The sequence below is a fragment of the Chionomys nivalis genome, chromosome 15, assembly GCF_950005125.1.
Source record: "Chionomys nivalis chromosome 15, mChiNiv1.1, whole genome shotgun sequence".
Taxonomy (NCBI): domain Eukaryota; kingdom Metazoa; phylum Chordata; class Mammalia; order Rodentia; family Cricetidae; genus Chionomys; species Chionomys nivalis.
The window spans coordinates 32280810-32303354 of NC_080100.1; positions in this window are offsets into that span (position 1 = coordinate 32280810).

The following is a 22545-nucleotide window of genomic DNA, read 5'->3' on the forward strand; positions in this document are numbered from 1 at the left end:
AATAACAGTACTAATGAATTTTGTAACAAATTAACAAAACAGCATTTTTTGTTAACCTAAGTGAGTTGAAAAGTAACATATTAATCTAAAGCAACTAAGTTCATAATATCTTTTTCAAAGTCATGTTTGGGTGCTTGTTTTTATTCCCTGGGATTGAGAACAAACCCAAAGCAAAAAAAAAAATGAAAATTTTATGGAAGCTATGTATCAAAAAGAATCAAAACAAAGACTACATTAATAGCAATATAATGTTGTTCTTTAGGAAGAAAAGGAAGTCAAATACTTCTTCCATCTCTCTTTATCCAGCCAGTAGCTCAGGGATAAGTGCTCTGAGAACAAACTATAGAAGAAAAATTCTTTAGTCCATTGGGAAAGACTGTGAGTCACTGTGATATTAAAAAGAAAAACAGAAAAGAAATACATATTCATCCCAGTGGAGCTTTTCTGTGGGAAACAGATTGAAACCATAGTCAAGACAGGGCATCACATAACTCACCAGCAGGTAGAGTTACTAATCCAGGTACACATGAGGTGGAAGTCACATGAACCAACAACGGGTATCCAGGTACCCAAACAGTGGAGGTGACAGGAACCAGCAATGGATGTCCAGTTACCCATACAGTGGAGGTGACAGGAACCAGTAATGAATGTCCAGTTAGCCATACAGTTGAGGTGACAAGAACTATAGCAGCTTAAATAAAAGTGCCCCCACATATGTCCATAAGGAACGGAACTATTAAAAGATGTGGCCTTGTTGGAGTAGGCGTGGTTTTGTTGCGTGTCTCTGGTGGGAGGGCTTTGAGGTCTCAGAATCTCAAGCTAGGCCTAATATCGCACTGTCTCTTCCTGCTAGCTGCGGATTCAGATGTGGAACTCTCAGGTTCTTCTCCAGGACCACGTCTGCCTGTCTGCCACCATGACAATGAACTAAATCTCTGAACTTTAAGGCAGCCTCAATTACATATTTTCCTTCATAAGATGCCTGTTCACAGCAATAGAAACCCTAAGACAAGAACCAGTGATGCATGTTCAGGTACAGAAGAGGGGATAAGAATGAATGATGGAGAACTCAATCCTGGAAAATCACCAGAAATCTGGTGACTTGCTTTTTTTTTTTTTGGCTCTGGTTCCCTTAGAAGTCCTGCCACGGTTCAGAATTTTCATTCTTGTCCTGAATGAATTCGGAAAGCAGAGAGCCACTTGAGAATTCTGTTTTTAAATAAAAGTAAACATTTCCAAGTGAGTTTGGGTCTCTGTTTAGTATTTTTGTGACCCAATTACCGAGCTTAAATGTTCCACAGATGTCATATTTCTTTGTGGCATGAGTTTATGGAGCCAACATTAATATTAGTAAGAGTGTTAATATGTGTCGGTAAGGTGTTTAATAAGCATTTCATATTGTGTTTTTCAATGGTTGGTCAAGAATTGTGCAAAACAGTAGCCTTTCCTTCCTGTTTTCCATGGTGATTAATAACCATGGTAGGTAGTTACGTATCCAGGCACCACAGGGGAAATGTTTCTGTAGCAAGTTTCTCATCATTTAGATGCAAACCATATAGATGATAAGCCCAGATCCTTCATAATTCAGCAAATGAATTAACTGAACATTGAATACTGGCATTTTCTAAAATGTATTGATTGCTTCAAGTCAGAATAAAAACTGAAATAATTGTAAGACAATAATTGCATAAGGAAATAGTTATTGGTTATATTTTCCTTTGGATCCCTTCCCATGTTGTGCATGTGTGGTGATACCTGCCTTCAAGAGTAACATCATCACTGTAGGCTGTTCTCACCTGTATCCACACTCCAGGGAGGGCTTTACCAGTTAGAATGCAAGGAAGTGTCTTGGTCTCTTAAAAGACACATGGAGGATAGATAAAAGCAGAAGCATCATTCCCAAAGTCCAGTTGAAGAGTGGGAGGAGTGAGAATATGAGCAAAGAGGTCAAGACCATGATGGGGACACCCACTGAAACAGTCTACCTGAGCTAATGGGAGCTCACCAACACCAGTCGGACTGGGAAGGAACAAGCATAGGACCAAACTAGTCCCTCTGAATGTGGTTGACAGTTGCATGACTGGGGCAGACGGAGGGGTCACTGGCAGTGGTACCAGGATGTATCCCTAGTGCATGTACTGGTTTTTTGGAAACCCATTTTCTTTGGATGGATACCTTGCTCAACCTAGATAGAGTAAGGAGGGCCTTGAACCTTCCCCAAAGCAATGTGCCTTACCTGCTCTGAGGATTGGAAGGGGGTAGGGTGGGAGGGTTAGGTAGAGGAAATGGGAGGAGAAGAGGAGGGAGTGGAAACTTGGATTGGAAAAAATTTAATTAAATTAAAAAAAGAAAGGAAATTTCAGTAGTCTTCCTTTCTTCTCATATGTTTTTCTAAGGGCTGCCTGGAGACTAATTTACTTACTTGGGTAGAATTTACCATTTAGAACCATGCTCATTTCCTTCTTACTCTGTGGCTGGCTGTGTGGCTGGGTGACTGGCCTCTGGCCCCCTCCTTTTTTTTCTTTTCTCGATCTTCCTTTCCTTCCCTGGATTTCTCCACCTGTCTATTCTCTTTGCATGCCAGTCCCACATATCATTTCCCCTGCCTAGCTATTGGCTCTTCAGCTCTTTATTAGACTAATCAGGTTTAGACAGGCAAAGTAACACAGTTTCACAGAGTTAAACAAAGGCAACACAGAAGAAGGCAACACATCTTTGTATCATTAAAGAAGTACAGCATAAACAAATGTAACACATTTTAAACTAATATTCCACAACACAACCACTATACCTGAGGCTCATGAAATGTTGAAGAATGGACATAAAGATTGTGAGAGTCAGAGGACTAGGGTATCTGATGTCACCTACTGCCTTCTATACATGACAGGGAAGATTCAGTCATAAGATATAATCTCAACAATATGGTCACCTAAACAAAACCAACACAATGAAAATACCAGTTTGCAAGCCAACATCGATAAGAAAAATCTCAAAAGGCCTCACTACTAGATGAAGAGCTATGAAAAATCAATAGCACCTGACAGATGAAGATTCAACCATCTTCAGGGAAAAGCCCCCTGATAGGTTATGTAATCCTAAGTGGTCATCTCTGTAAACAGAGACTGCGTTTTTGTTTCCTGAATGCCCAGACCCAAATAGTCACCCAGAAACTATATTAATTTCAACACTATTTGACCAATCGCTCAGGTGCATTCCTAGCTAGCGCTTACATTTTAAATTAACCCATTTCTATTAACCTATGTACTGTCACAAGTCTGTAGCTTAGCAGTAATGTTCTGGCATCTTTCTCCTTTGGTGGCTACGTGGCATCTCTTTGATTCTGCCTACTTTGTCTACTTTCATTCTACCTCTGATCAGATTTCCAACCTGACTTCGTAATGCTAAACCATTGGCCAAAGCAGATTTATTCATCAACCAATAAAAGCAACACATATATAGAAGGACATCCCACATCACATCTCTAAACACATATACCTACAAGCAACACTAAATGGATTCACCATGTTATATCTGTATATACATATATGTATATATATACATATATGTATGTATATATATACACACACACACACACAAAATAATAACTAAAGGAGAAGAGATCCATAAATTTGAGAGGCAGTTGTAGGGATGTGGGGGAATTTGAAAAAAAAAGAGAGGGTGAAAATGATATAAATATGGATGAAATTTTGAACAACAAAAAATTTTAATTGAATTATTTTAATTACCTAAAAATTATCAGTGAGAGAAGATAACCTTTGAATATTCTTTATTACCTATTCAAAATTGTGTCTCCTGACATCATAACAGAGCATCCTACACAGTCTTTCAACTCAGTGCTCAATGTGTGATGTAGACCAATAATAAAACCACAGCTGGAAAAACAATGCCTGTTTCCTGGGTAGTGGTGGCCCATGCCTTTAATCCCAGAACTTGGGAAGCAGAGGCAGGCAGATCTTCATGAGTTAGAGGCCAGCCTGGTCTACAAGGCGAGTTCCAGGACAAGTCAGGGCTCTGTTACACAGAGAAACCTCATCTCAAAAAGCAAAACAAAAATGAATGAATGAATGAACCAATGACTATTGATTTTCTCGGGGAATCGGGACTCTTTATTCTAAGCTGTGGCTATTTCAGATATAGTATACATGTTTCAACTCTGTTCTAGACAAATTGGTGACTTTCAACCAACAATTGTGAACTTCTCCTCAATCTACTTACAGGGATATACTCGGGCTCTATCCAAAATCCCAAATATATGGTGCCTATGGAGAGTCAGGCAAAAAAAAAATTGAATTAAAATTTTGACTTTGAAAACTTTTACAAAAAACAAAAAGGCCCTCGAAAACACAACCTAAGCCTGTGATAGTAGGTCAAAAGGTAAGGCCCTCTTCCTAGCAAAACTCAACAAGGGGACATTAATTGAGAATAAGCCAATGATGGGCCACTTAGAATAGTTTCAGGACATTTGAAAGAATAAACATAAACTCTGACTAAATGCTGGAGACGTAGGCAGAATGATTTAGTTTCATTGTAGTAGAAGGTTTCCGGGTGTTAATTCAACCCAACATGTCTGCTGAAACTGATTAGAAGAGAGTAGTGCTGGCGATGGAGGCAGAATCCAGAATTCCACAGCGCTGACTCCATGTGTCTATTCCGTTTCTGTGAAACCAAAGTGCTTTCATCTGGCTAATTTCTTCCCTAGTACGCTTGACTCTTGATGACAAATATGTAAGGAATGGTGCCAAAATCCAGTTGGCACTTCATTATCTGAACTTGTTCCGTGATGCCTAAGGTTTAAAGTATTTGATTTGGTTATAGTAGGAAATAAAAATTGTGAATAGAATTCGTGGGAATGTTCAGATAACATGAAGAGTGATCAACTGAGGGCTAAAAATATTATTACCACGCTCTTGTATTCTGCTCTGGCTGCTCTGAGCATGCTAGGAAAGCTGCTCAATTGTTCTTAAAACTTTTAGTGAGTGAAAGTAGAAGGTTTATCTCTAAGTGTACTGATTAGTGTATACACAAAATGAATCCTCAATATACTTCCACGTTTCAAGGGTATTCTATAGTTGCATGTAACTTATTTTCAAAAGGGGGGCAAAGAAGGGGCTGGAGAGATGGCTCAGTGGCTAAGAGCACTGGCTGCCCTTCCAGAGGACCTTAGTTCAATTCCTGGCAACCACATGGTAGCTCACAACCATCTGTAATGGGATCAGATTCCTTCTTCTGGTGTGCATGAAGACAGAACACTCATGCACATAAAATACATGAGTAAATAAATCAAAAAAGAGGAAAAATCATAGCAATTTAATGTTTTATAATAAAGACATTACATTAAACAGCACTTAAACGCTTTCAAATCTTCCATTTTATAAATGGCATATATACATATATATTGTGTAACACACAGTTGCACAAACAACAGCAAATGGACACTTCCAAAAGTAACCAAATCCGTGTTTGGTTTGCTCCTTTACAGCTACTGTGTCTAAAGCTTGACTTAGCAAACAAGAAAAAGATTGAAAATTGTCTGTAAAGCATTTTTTAAAAATGCTTTCCTTTTTAATTTTATACTAAAATTATTTACAATACAAACATAAAAATATAGTGAACAGAATTGATAATGAACTTCCATGCCCCTGAGGCCTAAATGCCCATCAACTGTTCCCATATTATTTTCAAAACATTGCTCTAATTAGAACGGCCAAAAATCATACCATCTAGCACAATTATAATGTTTAAGCTTACAATATCAATTAGTCACTTGGTTCAAAGTGTTGTGTGTCTTCAAACATCACTCCCAGCTTTCTTCCTCTCTTAAACACTCATAAAATCCAGCCTGGGGAGATAACTATGTCTTAAATCACAGAAGAAAACTTTGTATACTGTGCAGAGTTTTCTACTTTTGAATACCGTTGTTCTTACTTAGGGGCTCACCACAGTTTCTAAAGGAAAAATAACAAAGGAAACAATGTTACCCACTCCTTACTAAACGCAGCAACATGTTTCAAGAAAAGAACACCTCTGAGCCAAAGAAAAGGTTGTTGACAACTCTGGAGTTTCACCAAGGCCCTCAATCTCCAAAGACAGTGGAGAACACCAGGGACCTTGGTGATTAAAGGGCATGATGAGTTGATGGCACATTTGCCCCCATATACCGTACATCATTGCCAGCCTTCTTTTTTGGATCTCATATCTCCCTTCAACATCATGCTAAGGTTTCCAAAGTGAATTTCAAAGTACTAAAATTTACAATTGATTTGAAGCAGGAAGCATATTTTAAAGCCCAACTCTAGAGACTTTCCTAAACCTTGGTTTGTTCTCTGTTAGAGGAAATATATCAGCTACTTCCTTGAAATATTTGTTACCAAGCAGGAAAGCATGCATTATTATTAATAAACACTTTTAGTCGTTAATACCCTGTATATAAATAAAATCAGTCACATTACCTTTTTAATATCCTGGTTTTTTTAGATACTAGTGTTTTTAAAATTCTGTTTAAAAAAAAATAAAAGTAGCAAAGGTCTACTGCCCTTGGAACCGCCTTACATCTTGTCCCAGCACATGGTGCATTCTCTATCTGCTTTGATAGGTGAAGAAACTAATTCTGATTCCAAAGCATATAAATCAGAAGGGGTCCTTAACACAGCCCCAAAAGAAGGAAATGCCGTCTGTGTATTCATTATTCAAACCTCTGATTCTTTCTTAACAGGAACAGGGAATGTCTGTAATAAATGAAACACCAATAATAAAGCCATTAACAAAAGAGACAGCAAGGGAACATGTTTGAGACAGAAATAGGTGACCTAAAATATGAGTTGTAAACTGCATGTAATAAGCCGAGCTTATACTCTGCTTCCCAAGAACCAGGAGAGCTTTCTTTTTCCTGACAAAGACTCATAAAAAATTAGAAATCTTTGTACTCCTTCCAAACACTTTTTTAGTTTTGAATAATGAGAAAACTTTGGCACTAATTATGAATTTATGTTTATTGACTCCAAACTTGAATTATCAGATAAGCCAGTCAAGCATATCAAAAATTTCTTGGTTTTACTCATATTCCTGTACACCTGACCTTGCTGTTATAAAAGGAGGTTTCATTTTCATAGCTTACACTCAAAGATGTTCCAGTTATCCTGAGGTTAGCCTAAAAACACTTACTAGAACATCTCAATGATATAGCCACGTGGACTTCCCTATCATAGGATTTACTGCCTGGGTTCCCTGAAAGATGCTTCAGAACATTCTTCTAGGTCATTCGGATAAAAACAGACCCATGAACAACAGCGAATAGTTAAAAGATGCAAATGGTTTATTTATTTCGTCACTTCACTTACTATAATAGACCAGGTCTCTCTCATTTTCAGGTATCAAGAAGAGCAAGTATCATGTTTTTTTCAACCTAGTCAGTGTGTATATGTATGTGTACATGTGTGTATGAGTGTATGTGTGTGTGTGTTCTGTATGCAGGAATTGAACTTGAGGTTTTACACACCCTAAGCAAGAACTCTACCACTGAGCTATTTTTCCAGTCCAGACATGTTCCTTTTTTTCTTAATGCAAACATAAGGCAGCTGGTTGAAATGGATCTTCTCATGTTCAGAAATTATATAATTATTTCTTATTCTAAAAATCTTAATACATGAATGATATGTAAGTGGAAATTCCTGAGGTTGCAAGGAACAAAAACATAACTCAATTCCTTAAGACAAATAATTTTTAAAAAGGCTGAGGTGGGGGCAAGACCTCTTCTTAGGAACGTGGCACTCTCTCTGAAAGGAAGCTCAGCTGTGTTAACTGGGACTGACTCTCAGTCTCCTTACTTTATTGGTCCTCTGACTTCTTGTTTGGACATCTTTCTGGCCTTGACCCTATCCAAAGCTGCAGAACGGCTTCCTCCTTTTGAGCCCTTCCACATATTTGATGGATGGACTCTGCCTAGTCTTCAACATTCCTTACCATTGACAGGATTACACCAGGTTCCAAACTTGCTGTGTGGAATCGCCCCTAGATTTAATTCACTTAGGAAGCAAACGTTTGAGGGTGTTTGTCATAGGCCAATCGTGCACAAGGGACTGGAGATTTTTTAAAATGTTGATGTGGTTCCCAGTGGAAAAGAAAGCAAGTTGGTTCAAGGTTGGGATGATGGGCGTGGTTGGCAGGTTTAGTGTGTGTGGGAGTCATGAGTGGGAACCTTTCATCAAAGGAGGGATCAAAGAATATTTTCAGTTCCTCCTCTGTGCCCCACCATAGCTTGCCCCTGGGTCTGTAATAGCTCATTTATCTGTTTACATATCTGTCACCCACTGACTGAAACTAAAAGCCCAAATGAAATCTGAAATCCATAACGAAACATGCCTTGATGCTGCCTTGCGAGCAAGAGCAAATGTCTTTCTTAAATTTTATCTACTAAAATACACACCCAGGGATCAGTCCAATGTTTGGTTCAAGTCCAGAAAGATGGCACACAGGGTGTCCCCAAAACCGTATGCCTGTCTTTCCTTTCTAAAGAAGTACTGGGAGGAACTGCTCATTTCTTTCCCGTCTTTCCTTTCTATAGTCACTATTTGTTGTTGTTGTTGTTGTTGCTGCTGCTGCTGCTGCTGCTGCTGTTGAACAGACAACAGATGCACACTGGACAATGTCCAGTATAATAAAAGTCCCCCTTTTCATCCCTCTTCTCTATCCCAGCCACCCAGTTTCTCTGCCTTCAGGCGACGGCTGGTCCCCTTCTGAATTACTGTTGCCTTTCGATATGATTGGAAATATTTTTATTAATGTAACCAAGAGTCCCTGCCTGTGTGGAGAGCACCTCCATGTGAGCAGGTGTTTATAGTAAACACACGAGGCATGTGGGCCTGTTTGCTCGCTTCAGCTCCTACTTAGCTGTTTCCTTTGGCTTTGAGTGCTCCGAGGTAAATCTAAGGTCAGAGACTAGCTGAGTCAACGTACTGATGACACAGCAACACATTTAAGCCATCTGGGAGGCAAGACAGTCTGGCAGGAAGAGTTAAGAATGGAAATTTCTAAACCAGGCTTGATTCTAGCCCCAGTTCTTCAGAAGGGGAGGCACCTGCTTAATATATACAACCTTTAACCAGAGCCACTGACTCACAAAGCTCCCCCTCTGCCCAAACTTCAGCAGCCCAAGTGTACACCTGTGGAAGCTGCTTAGAACCTGTCACCTCGGTTTTAAGACAAACTCTGCTGTCTTTTTACTACATTAGAAGAACTCCATGGACCGGACTCAAATGTTAAACACGGACCCAAAAGGAATTGTTCTTAGCAGAGACAGGTCATGAGCCAAAGACCAGGGCCAATCAACACAGGGGAGGTGTGGGAATCCCAACAGAAAGGGCAATGAAATTGGCTAATATAATTCAGAAAGAGGCCATTGCGTCCCTTAGCACCTATTTACTGACAGTGTTAATGGCTTCCCTTCAGGGCAAGAATTTTCTACCTAGAATAAAGCGTGAGCACTGAACTTTAAAGATGAAGCCAAAGATGATATAATATAATGCAATGAGTTAAGGCTTCAAAAGCTGCATTGATTCTTTGGCACTGCTCTTCTGCTGGGTTGAAACACATTATGAATAACGTCTAGAAGATGCAAGAGATGTGGCTGATCAAACACAAATTTCAAGTCATGGTAGGTTCCAATCCATCTACAGTATAGTCAGCTTTGGAGGTTCTGGTTCTTTTTTTCCTCACACTTTATTGGGGCAATAATCAAGGCATTAGACTCTCTATTACAGAGATTTACAGCAAAAGCCTTTTGTAATGGATATTAGTACTGGATATTAAAGGAGAGATACTAAGGGAACATGAGATGCAACGATGAGATCCAAAAAATGTTTGCATAAGTTAAGTTTTATTGACTCCAAGTGTTGAGCTGAATAACATTTGATATGCTCCGAACGCTCCCTAACAAGCCAACCAATGCGAGGCAGATCATCAGTGTGTCAGGCGGACCATTCTCCAAGGAGCCCGTATAATCTTCCCATTCTCTTTTCCCTGATTATATTTCCCCCAGAGTTGTTCTCATGCACAAGAAATCATGTGGAAAGAATCTTTCTAGCTCCCTGTCCCAGGAGAATTATATCCACCACACTTGGAGCAGAACAGACCTAAAGGGAAACCCAAAGGTGATTCTGACGTCTTAGAAATTTAGATTTTCAACCTTATAGGACAGCCTAAACCAAGTTAGGAGACCTCAGGGTTCCTGATAGACATAACCCTTACACTGGCTCTCTTGAGAATAGAACCATCACTTCTGAAAAGAAAAATTTAGTTGAAACTTGGCAATGTTTTTCTTTCTTAAGACACAGAACGTGGATGACCTCTGTTTCATTGATATATGTGAATTCCTCAGTCCCAGAAAACGTAAATTTAAATCGTATTATAGCTCAGTGGCTTAAAAACAACTCTATCATGAGCCAAAGTAAGAAATAGTAAGCTCCCCTCATCCACACAGCCCCACCTATACATGTGGATCTGAAACAAAAATTCACAAAATAGAACATTCCTGGCAATGTGAAGCTCACCCTAATTTTTTGTTATGAACACAGTCAGCTCTCTTTGTTACATCCTATAAATCTACTGCAAATATTAAATTAGTGAACACTAAATCATCTCTCCCAAGGTAAACACAAAGGTTAGGTTCCTCTGTGTCCCTGGTACATTATTTTCTATGCCTTTAATACATGTATATCTGATTCTTTAACCTTGAACTCAGCCAACTATGACTCATGACAGAAAAAAAAAGTTTATCTAACACATGTATTTTCTCCATAGAACACATGACAGGCCTCTTGCATTTAAAATACTTTAGTACTTTATTCCTATACTTGGAAGTCGGTATGTCAAGATAAACAATAAAATCAACAAATAAACATATAAATGAAAACACAAGCATAGTACTCGTTAGACTCTGAAACAAACTTTTAATAATAGTATGAAACCTAAAATACGGAAGTGGATAAACGTATGACCTCAGGGGAGAATGCATCAACTGGGCAAGCCGAACGCTGTGATGCTCTGGACATCCTGCAAATGGTTGCAAAAGTGACATCCTATTCATTTAGAGATTACAAATATTTTTTAGCAAGTGGGCAATCTGGTATGCATTGAATCTACAAATAATGAAAACCAACTGTAAATATATGCTTGCAAAGCAAGTATGATTCTTGTCACAAGCCAATGGATTTAGCTTTAGATTGACAACTTGCTAAGCAACTTGACTGCCTGGATGGTGACTTGATCGCTGCTATATTCGCATGCATATGTGAATAAAATGACAATCAATAGCGATGATTGCTTTCAACAAGATAACTTACAAAATAATGCACAGATCATGACATCAACAGTACGTGATCCGCACTGTGAATGTGAGCATGTGTCCAACAATGAGGAAATATTTTGGTATGCTAATTCAAATCAGAAGTTCACAGACTATGTAGCTGTGATAAGATCTGGCAGTTGTAAGGCCATGGGGGATAGGGCCAAGCCTCTACTTCTCATCAAAAAACACATGAAAATGCTTCTTTATCTTCATTACAGCAGTATTTGTATTAACAAAAATGGCCATCAACAAGAGTATGTTGCTTTATACAATTGAAGTATATTGTTTTATACAATTAAAGTATAGCAATGAAAAGGAATAAGCTAATGAAACATAGGAAGTGTCAAAAGTATGTAATAAACTTTGGAATGAGTATATATTCTATTATTATTATTATTATTTTACTTTTTGAGACTATAATAATTACACCATTCCCACCTTCCCTTGTTCTCTCAAAATCATGGCCTTGTTTTTCTTAAATTGTTCAATACATATGTATATATATATATATATATATATATATGTATATATGTGTGTGTACATACATACACATATATGTATATATATATTTCTGAATGCATAAATACAACTTTTTTCTTGGTCTTTTTAATGACACTTGGATGTATATGTTTTTAGGACTGTCCATTTTGAACTGGATATAGGTAAGCTTTTTTAAAGGTTATAATGAGATCCTTTACATGAAGTTAAGAATATACAAATACTTTATATTGTGTAAAGATGCATGAAAACTTAATAAATTGTGAAAATAATTCAATACCTGTTTATTGTTTTCGAGTGATAAAAGAAAAAAATAAACGAAAACCATTTCTGTAGCTAGGCTGAGATAATCAATGTCTAATTCATTACCAACTACTAATTCATGAAACATTTTATTATAATATTTTAAAGAATGGTTTGTATATATGTTAATAACTGTATAATCTCCTCCTTACGGAACAGATAGCAAATCAATAAAAGTGACATCAGAATAACTCAGTGTAGGTGCTGATGAGAATAAGTTTATCAACCGGACTCTCTGAATGTGGCGGACAATGAGAGCTGACAAGAGGCCAAGGAGAATGGCATGGGAACTTTCATCTGGCGATGGATCGAGAGAGAGACAGAGACCCAATTTGGAGCAACGGTCTGAGCTCTTAAGGTCCAAATGAGGAGCAGAAGGAGGGAGAACATGAGCAAGGAAATCAGGACCACGAGGCGTGCACCCACCCACTGTGACAGTGGAACTGATCTATTGGGAGCTCTCCAAGGCCAGCTGGACTGGGACTGAATAAGCATGGGTTGAAACTGGACTCTCTGAACATGGCGGACAATGAAGGCTGATGAGAAGCCAAGGACAATGGCACTAGGTTTCGATCCTAATACATGAACTGGCTTTGTGGGAGCTTAGCCTGTTTGGATGCTCACCTTCCTGGACCTAGATAGAAGTGGGAGGACCTTGGTCTTCCTGTAGGGCAGGGAATTTGGACTGCTCTTCAGTATCAAGAGGGAGGGGGAATGGACTGGGGGGAGGAGAAGAGGAGTGGGTATAGGGGGAGGGGAGCGGGGGGAGGGGGCAATATGTGGGAGGAGGGGGAGAGAAATGGGAAACGGGGAGCAGTTGGAAATTTTAATTTAAAAAGAATAAAAAAAATGAAAAAAAAAGAAGTATTCAAGAAAAGAGCAATAAAAATCAAATAAGTTCAAAAAAAAAAAAAGAATAAGTTTATCAACCAATCAGGAAGTACACATCGCTGCCAGCAAAAGGGACCAAAAAAAAGCCAGATACCTGCTATGCTTTTCTGAATGCCAGGATCATACCATAACACTTGTTCCAGGAAAACCCTTTGGAGGTAGTCTTAAACCATTCTAGCTGGGGCAATTGTGTCTTTGAGTAACTGGATTCTTGTGTCTGCTTCAAGTAATTTAAAAACAGCAACTCGGGACTGTGGTGGTGCATGCCTTAATTCCAACACTCATGAGGCAGAGGCAGGTGAAACTCTGTGAGTTTGAGAGCAGCCTGTTCTACAGCATGAGTTCCAGAACAGCAAGGGCTACACATTGAAATGGGAGAAAAAACTCAGTCTGTATCTATGCATGAAAATGTCCCCATTCAGAAGTTTGAAGATTTGATCTAAATGCAGTAATGTCCAAGGGTGGTTAAACTATCAACGGTTATGTTTGCTGATGGATTCATATCAAAATGTGCTATGAGGAAGTGACAAGAGCTAAAAACGGAGGAGTCTTGTTGGGAAGCATAAGTCACTGGGGGGCACACCCTTGAAGGATGTATCTTGTCCTCAGCCCCTTGTTTTTTTCTCTCTCTCTGCTTCCTGGCAGCATTAAATGAAAAGTTTTTCAACACCAAGCATTTCCTGCCATGTATGCTCTACCTACCCCGAGGCCCAGAAACAACAGAACCAAGTCCCATGAACTGAAACTTCTAACATTGTGAGCCAAAATATGTCTTTCTCTTTCTTTGATTTACTCAGATAATGTGTCCAGTACAAAAAAAAAAAAAACTAACACAAACAGACAGCTTCTAAGATACATCAAAAGAATTGTCTGCTAATCAACACCTAGGTCTTGTTTGATAATACTATTTCCCTTGGAAAGAACTGATATTCTTTAAAGAATGATTAACTCCAAGATTAGAACAGAGAATACACAGATAAGCTTGGAGTTACTTATTGCTCTAAGTGGTATAAAGAAGTATTCAAAACCCAAAAACCTGGAAAAGAAGAATATGTCTAAATTGTACAATCCTTGTCTAGGATTAGTAAGACTTTGGGAGTATACCAAAAAGATATGGAAACCAACTACAGGAATATTCAATAGCCCAACTAGAAGAATGAACAAAAAATAAATATTTTTGAATTCACAAAAATATGCATTAAATAACTGCACTAAATAGATAAGCTTCCTATTCATAAGAATGGAAAATAGCAAATATATATACATATATATGTATATATATATTCCACACTCAAGAAAGTAAAACATAGCATCCCACCCCTCAAATGTGAGACATACATTATGACTTCCTAAAGCTTACAGTACTAAAAACATACAGACTATCAAATTGAGATGCTGCCTCAATGAGGTATTTTAAAAGCCAGCATTACACCCAGAACGATGGCATAGGCCTGTAATTGCAACATGCAGAAGGCTGAGGCAAGAGAATCACAATTTCAAGGCTACCCTGGACAATAAAGCTAGACAGCAACCCCCTGCCAACAAAAAAATCTGTCATCAGTGATAAATGATTTAAACCATGGGTATCTTGACCTAGTGTGTTAAAAATGACGTTAGGTCTGTAGTTTTCTTCCTCTGAAAAACCCAAAATCTTAATGTAATCTAGAGGAAAACAAATAAATAAATGAAGATAAACCCAAACTGAGGAATGTCTGCAAAGAGTCTGACCAATACTTGGTCAAAACTGCCAAACACTTCCATCCCCAAAGAAGGTAAAGTCTGAGAAACTGTCACAATATGGAGGAGCATGTAGAAGATGAAGGGCTGAAGTAGATGGATCCCCCAAACTTACCAGTAGATCAAAGAGTTTGCTGTGCAATGTGTCTCCTAGTAATGTCAGAAACTAAACCCATGAAGTCTCACCAACGTGACTGTCCAAGCATGAGCAGAGCAAGGACGGCATCGATAGACAGACCAAAGTGGAAGGGAAAAGCCAGAAGGTCTCAACCCTATACCTAGACGGCATCAATAAACATACCAAAGTGGAAGGGAAAAGCCAGAAGGTCTCAACCCTATACTAAGAACTGCAGGACTTCTGTTTCTTAGAGCTACTGATTTTCACTCATATATACATGATTAGGAAAGTACATCAAACACTTGCTGCAATAAAAAGCCACAAGAATATGCAGTATGAAAAGAGAAATGAGCTGCATATAAGGAGAGCGGCCTTGAAAACAGAACTAGCACAATCCTCAACTGTGGCTGGGTTCATGGTTGGATTCTGGTATTCTTCCTAGGGAATCACCGTAAACTCAAAACTGATGGAGGTGGGTCTTGTATCTTATCTGTTGCTTTCATTGGTTAATTAATAAAGAAACTGCTTGGCCTCTGATAGGGTAGAATTTAGATAGGCGGAGTAAACAGAAGAGAATGCTGGGAGAAAGAAGCTGAGTCAGGAGTCGCCATGATTCTCCCACTCCAGACAGATGCAGGTTAAGATCTTTCCTGGTAAGCCAGCTCGTGGTACTACACAGAATATTAGAAATGGGTTAGATCAATATGTAGGAGCTAGCCAATAAGAGGCTGGAACTAATGGGCCAGGCAGTGATTAAAAGAATACAGTTTCCGTGTAATTATTTCGGGGCATAAGCTAGCCATGCGGGCGGCTGGGTGCCGGGGACGCAGCCCTGCCGCTCCTATTACAACACAAAACCATTTTTCAGTTATACTAAGCCATTGCTTTTCTTTCTGGTCCTGATTTTCTTTGAAATTTGACTGGGTTTCTTCAGAAGCAATTAATATGTGACAGCAATGGATTAAAAATAAAAGTGGATATGAGATTCCAGGTGTCTGCCATTAAACCATACAGTGAAGAGTTTATAAATATGGATAGACAATTCTACTCTTCTCAATAAATTTTGATTCTAAAACTTAAAAAAAGAAATCCCAACAAAGGATGAACTTCAGTTACTAAGAATGCATCAGTATTGGCTCATCAATGGTGATAATCATGCCACGGTGGTATTTCAACAGTAGAACAAGGACACCAGCTTTGGGGAACTTCATAGTACTTTTGCAACTCTCCCATAAATTTAAAACTAGTCTAAGATGTAAAAATATACCCGAAAATGACCTCTTCAGTGGTGACTGGAGAAGCAGGAAATGCTCATGGGGAACAGTGTTTGTGTCTAAGACATTCCTGTTTTTTCCATTCTCCATCCCCCACCCGCCATGAAAGACTGACCTCCTTGGCCTCTGAGTGAGACTTGATCTTCTAAAATACAAACTCACCACTAAACCTATGTGTAAAGGTCCCCTGGGGGAGAAATAAAATGGGTGTGCCTAGACGCTCCACTCGAGTTTTCCACCTTCAGGAAGGGATGCTGTGTTACCAAGTTTACGTTTATGTAAGGAAATGCTTTTATGTTAGGAGGTAGAATTATATGTGAGAGATAGAACCCGTTAAAGGAACCCAGTGGCCAGATATCTCTGGTTCAAAAAGGAAGACATAGATTAGCAGGGAAAGAATGCAGCCCATTGAGATTTCAAACCTCGGACCAAGGTCTCACTGGACCTAGACTCATTAGGATTTCAAATCATGGGGGTAAGATCACTCTATTATCAAGGAATCAAAAATGTGGTCTAAACTATCCATAGTACAAGGGACAGCATCAGAGCCAGGCACCAAGTATAAATAGAAATACATCCATGTAAGGGAAGTACAAACATTCTCACAAGCAAAGCCCTCATTTCTTTGGAAAGAAAACAAAAAAGATCTAGTCAACCTTGTTCACTTGAAATATGAATACAATCCATTTTTAAGAACATATTTACCTTGTGATGTACTTGACCCCTCTGGCTTTTACAATCCTTCCTCCCTCTCTTCAGTAGGATTTCCTAAGCTTGGGGTAGTATTTGGCTGTGGATCTCTACATCTGTTTCTATCAGTTACTGAATAAAGACTCTCTGAAGACAATTGGGGTAGTCACAAATCTGATCACAGATGGCCAGTTCAGGCTAGGCATCCATGACTGTTAGGAGTCTTAGCTGGAGTCATCCTTCTAGATTCATGGGAGTTTCCCTTGCATCAGGTTTCTACCTGGCCCCAAAATGTCTCCTCCACCCCACTTTCCAATCATCTCAGTACTCTCCCTGGCTCACAGGAACTCATAGAGTCTTAACCAACAACTAGGGAGCCTGAATGTGAACAACCCAGACTCTCTCTATATATGTGACAGTTATGTAGCTTGGTCTTCTTGTGTGACTCCTAACAATGAGAGCAGGCTCCTGGGAATCTATTCCTCATACTGGATTGCCTTGCCCAGTCTTTATACAAGGAGAAGTACTTAATGTTACTGAAACTTGGTATGCCATGCTTTGTTGATACCTATGAGAGACCAACCCCTTTCTGAACTGAAAGGAAGGGTGGATGGGGAGAAGTAGAGAGGAGGTGGAGGAAGAGAATGGGAGGAGGAAATTTGGTTGGGTTATAAAATTCATTAATTAACTAATTAGATTTTTTCAAAGAAGATATTTACCTACCACTGAACTGAGCCTATTAGCAGCAATTGCTTGGGACTATCTACTGGATTGTTGTCGTCATAAAGCACTGGCTCACCAGTCCCCTAAACTTCTCTGCGTGAGAAATAGTAGCAGTGTGGGCTTCAGCTGTCAAAGAAAAAAGAGAAACAGACAACTCACAAGGATTCTCCCCAAAAGAGGTAGAAGGGGGCAGAAAAGAGTGGAGTTAACAGAACACGTGAACAAGAGAGTGAGAAAATTCTGGAGGGAAATTAGAACTGGCCTCTGAGAATATAGAGCTCCTCCTCACAGAACTGTAGGCTTTTTGTTAAGGGCTTCAGACCTTTCAGGACAACGTCCCTGAGTAAAAAGGTGAGGAAATATGATAAATCTGGGTCTTTGTGGTTTAGTCACTGTACTAATAAAGAAGTTTTATTTAATAAGAAAGAAGGAGGAGGGTAGAGAGAGGAGAAAGAAGTCAGAAAGGAATGAGAAAAGAAGGGAAAGGGATTGGAGGGGAGGAGAGGGGGAAGGTAAGAAGAGAGGAAAGAAAATAGAGAAGGAAAAAGGAAGGAAAAGGAAATGGTAAAAAAAAATATCATTTATTCTCATGTGTCCTTTAGCCTCAAAATAAAATCCTACCTTAGCTTTAAGCCTATAAGTCTATTGGTGGATGAGTTATTTTTTTATTGATGTTGTTGATTGATTTTCACTTTTAACACATGAAGAAGGTTCAAGCTCTGATGAAACCTACATCATAATATTGTATGCCTTGCATTAGAAAAGAGATTATGATATGACTTCAGTTGACCCTGCTTGCTACCATCAGGATTTGGAAAGGGGTGAGAAGAGGGGAGGGGAGGGGAGGGGAGGGGAGGGGAGGGGAGGGGAGGGGAGGGGAGGGGAGGGGAGGGGAGGAGAGGAGAGGAGAGGAGAGGAGAGGAGAGGAGAGGAGAGGAGAGGAGAGGAGAGGAGAGGAGAGGAGAGAAAAGGAAGTAGAATTCTAGGGGTAGTTCCCAAGGAATTCAGGGTCCTCCCTGCGCCATCTAACTAGGATTCACCGGGAAAGCGATTGCCGAGAGTGTGCAGGTCATTGCCTGGGATGGCTGGTTAAGGCCAGAGACGCGAGGCAAGAACACTTGAAAAGGAAGAAAAGCACTGCCTAGGTTCTCCTGTCTGGAGCTGCTTGCTCCTAAGAGGCAAAGATGCCACAAAGAGAACATGATGATGACCCTGGTGTACTTATGTCATGTCTGAGATTCTGCAATTTGATCTCTCCTGAGTGCTCATATCCTTTAAACTACCAGAGAAGTAAGCTAAATGTTGATTTGGGGGAATCCAGCATCTATGTCCATATGACATTATCTGAAGGCTTCTTTTCAGGAAAACATTTCAAACATTTAATAAAATTGTTTTCAACCAGTGAGTCCATGCAGATTTTTTAAGTAATTAAAATCCACAGGAGTTTATGAACTTTCATACATAAGTAAAAGGCAACAAGCTAGCATCCGACTGAACTCTGTCCCTTGGGAATTTGTGAGGTCCAGCTTTGGTTTCCTTTGCAGTATTTGTAGAGAAATTAACTTATGCTCATTGAGTTGCTCTGGTGTAAACAAGGTATCAGGGGGCGATGTTTGACCTACTTAAGAGAACAAACTGTTTCCAAGTACTATGTAATAGCATCTATTTGTATATAAACAACGTGTTGTTTCAAATGCCATCTTATCTATGCAGAAAACCCCACAGACCTTCTCTGGCCTTGGCAGAGATCACTGCTGGTCATTCCCAGCGTATTATTTCTTTTAAACCAATCGTGCCTTTCTTTAAACCCAGCATTTGGATGTTGTGCAGTCCAGACACTCCCCTCCAAATTACCCCACTTTTATACACTCTGGCTGTTCGTGTAAATGATAGCCCATGTTATAATTCAAGAAGGTTAGATGTAGGACTTAGATAACGTTTTCAGTCCCCAGGAAGATTTCCGCGAGTAAACACTATTTGTGAGCGGCTGAAAGTGGCTGAGGAACAGGACTGGAGATTCAAATCCCAGAGAGGTAGTTGAGTAGCACATAATGTCTTCCGGAACAGAGTTCGGAACTGTCTTCCAAAGGTTAGCAGTTTCCATGACTTCACCAGCTGACTTTCAAATGGTTCCCGAATTCTATAATTTTTTGCATTAAACCCCTTCCTTGGAATTTCTCTCTCATTTGCACACTTACCTTTTAATAAGTATCTTTCCCAAGAATGTCAGCCTTAGTCAAACAGTTGCATAAGCTTCAGCCCCACTCACTTTCTAAGTAAATTTGCTGAAAGCAGAGACTCTGAGCTTTCACTTCAGAACAAGATGTTCCCAGAGTCGGCTGTTTATGCGCCTGAAGTGCCTGGTTCTCAAGGATGACAGTCTCACAGTTTCCATTGAAGAGCTGAAGCCGCTCACCTCTCAGTGCAATGATTGTTAGGACCACTCTGGTCCCACCTGGACCCATACAAGACTAACTGAGGACTAACCAACACAGGCTTGATGGACTCCGTAAGCAGCAAATAATACAGGATCTGGAGGGTTGGCTCCGAGGTTAGGAGCACTGACTGCTCTTGCAAAGGACCCAGTTCGATTCCCAGCACCCTGACAGTACCTCACAGCCACCTGTAACTCCTGTTCCAGGGCATCTGATGCCCTCTCCTGACCTCCACAGGGACCAGGTTCACACATGGCGAACAGACACACAAAACTGTCCTACAATAAAAGCAAAGATGTGCATTTTTTTTTTGGTTCTTCCTACATTATTTTGTATGTGGGGCATGTATTTATTTCTTTTTTTATTATTTATTAAAGATTTCTGTCTCCTCCCCGCCACTGCCTCCCATTTCCCTTCCCCTCTCCCAATCAAGTCCCCCTCCCTGATCAGCCCGAAGATCAGTCAGGGTTCCCTGCCCTTTGGGAAGTCCAAGGACCTCCCACCTCCTTCCAGGTCTAGTAAGGTGAGCATCCAAACTGCCTAGGCTCCCACAAAGCCAGTACGTGCAGTAGGATCAAAACCCAGTGCCATTGTTCTTGACTTCTCAGCGGACAAAGATGTGCATTTTTTTTATTTTTTATGGTTTATTTAACTTTATTTTATGTGCATTGGTGTGAAGGTCTCAGATTCCCTGGAACTGGATTTTCAGACAGTTGTGAGCTGCCATGTGGGTGCTGGGAATTGAACCCGGGTCCTTGAGAAGAGCAGTCAGTGCTCTTAACCGCTGAGCCATCTCTCCAGCCCCCAAAGATGTGCATTTTTAATAAGCAAATAATACCTGAAGAAAGAAAATCAAACTATTTATTCAACAACAGGAAAATTGAAATCAAATTGAAGCAAATCACTTTAAAATGAGGAACTACGCACATAAAATCCTCATTCCAGTTTTGGAGTACAGCTATGCAATGGTGGCTTAGATTGGATGCTCAGCATACTGTTCTCAGCCTGCTTTCCCCAAATCTCCACACAGTCTTGTATAGAAAGAATCCATTCTCTATATTCTACGGCTGATGACACTCTGTTCTTGCACTGTGTTCTTGCACTAAATTGTGGTTAGTTGTCAGTAACAGAGGAAAGGCATAACAACAACACTGTTGCACTCTTTCTCTCAGATTGCATTTCTTTTGAGATAAGAGCACCTGGTACAATTATTTGTATAAACTGGTGTTTAATGCATGCTTAATAAATGATGAATTTTGAAGAAACCCATCTCCCAATATCTTAGCCTGTATTTCAAGTGTATGGTTTTACCAAAGGAAAAATGACCCCTAGTATTTATCAAGCCTCCCTAAGAGAGTCATTTCAAAAATAAATCTTTTGAGTACTGAGAAATGGGGTTTATCTTACTTAATTTTGCTTAAATTCCATATAAATATATACATACAAACTCTGAGACCTGAATTTCTGTATTATCAAAGTGGAATCTGACTTTTGAAAGAATTTAGATCATTTCTTCAGGTTATATATCCTAAGAACTGAAGGTCACGTGTAGACTTTGTTCAACTGTGTTTATCTATGCCCTCTAGCAACGTCAGAAGCTACGCACGTAAAATCTCCAGCAACATGACTGCCCAAGCATGGGCTGAAGAAAGACGGCACCAGTGGGCATGCCCAAATTGCTGAGGAAACACCCATGAAACCTCAACACTGCCCAAAGAATTTTGAAGAACTGATGAGGGCTGAGAGTGGGAGAGGTGGCCGTCCCCAGGGAGAGCACACCGATCTCTTGCCTAATGCCAAACTGTCATCCCTGAGAACCTGTATACGAATAACATTATACAGACTGAGCACTGTGCATTTAGGAACATATGTGTATATTTACATATACATACGCATGTAATAGTACTTCATTTAAAAAAGAGGTCATTAGTTTGAATGAAAATAGGGAGGGAGTATATGGGAGAGTTTGAAGAGAAGAAAGGGAAAGGAGAAATTTTAGAATTATATTATAATCTTAAAAAATGGTTCTTTAAAATATATATGCTCTTGCCCCAAAACCTGAGTTCAATCTCTAGGATCCAGGAGAAAACTGACTCCCACAATTTGTCCTCTGACGTTTCTCTCTTGCTCTCTTTCTCCCTCATAGATAACTTGAGTATGTGTCCTACTTCTTTTTCTATATGACTCCCTGTCCAAACACTTAATAAATTTACCGAGTTTGCTTTATTCTGGCTTGTTCTAAAATTCTTTGCTCTGGCGTAGCCAAGAATTCATCCTTCCCTGCGTGGAGGTGCCTAGGAAGGAAGGAACCGCTTCCAGCTGCTGATGGCTGTGTTGAGCAGTGTGACTACCCTGCCACAACTGACATTGCCATTTTTTTTTCACCAAAGCTCAGTGTTTTGGTTTGGTTTGGTTTTATCCTTTAACCTCAAAAATATTCTACATCTTTGTTTTGAGTTGAGTAAACCACAGGACATCATCCCTGTTGTGGCTGAACACACGAGGAGCACATTC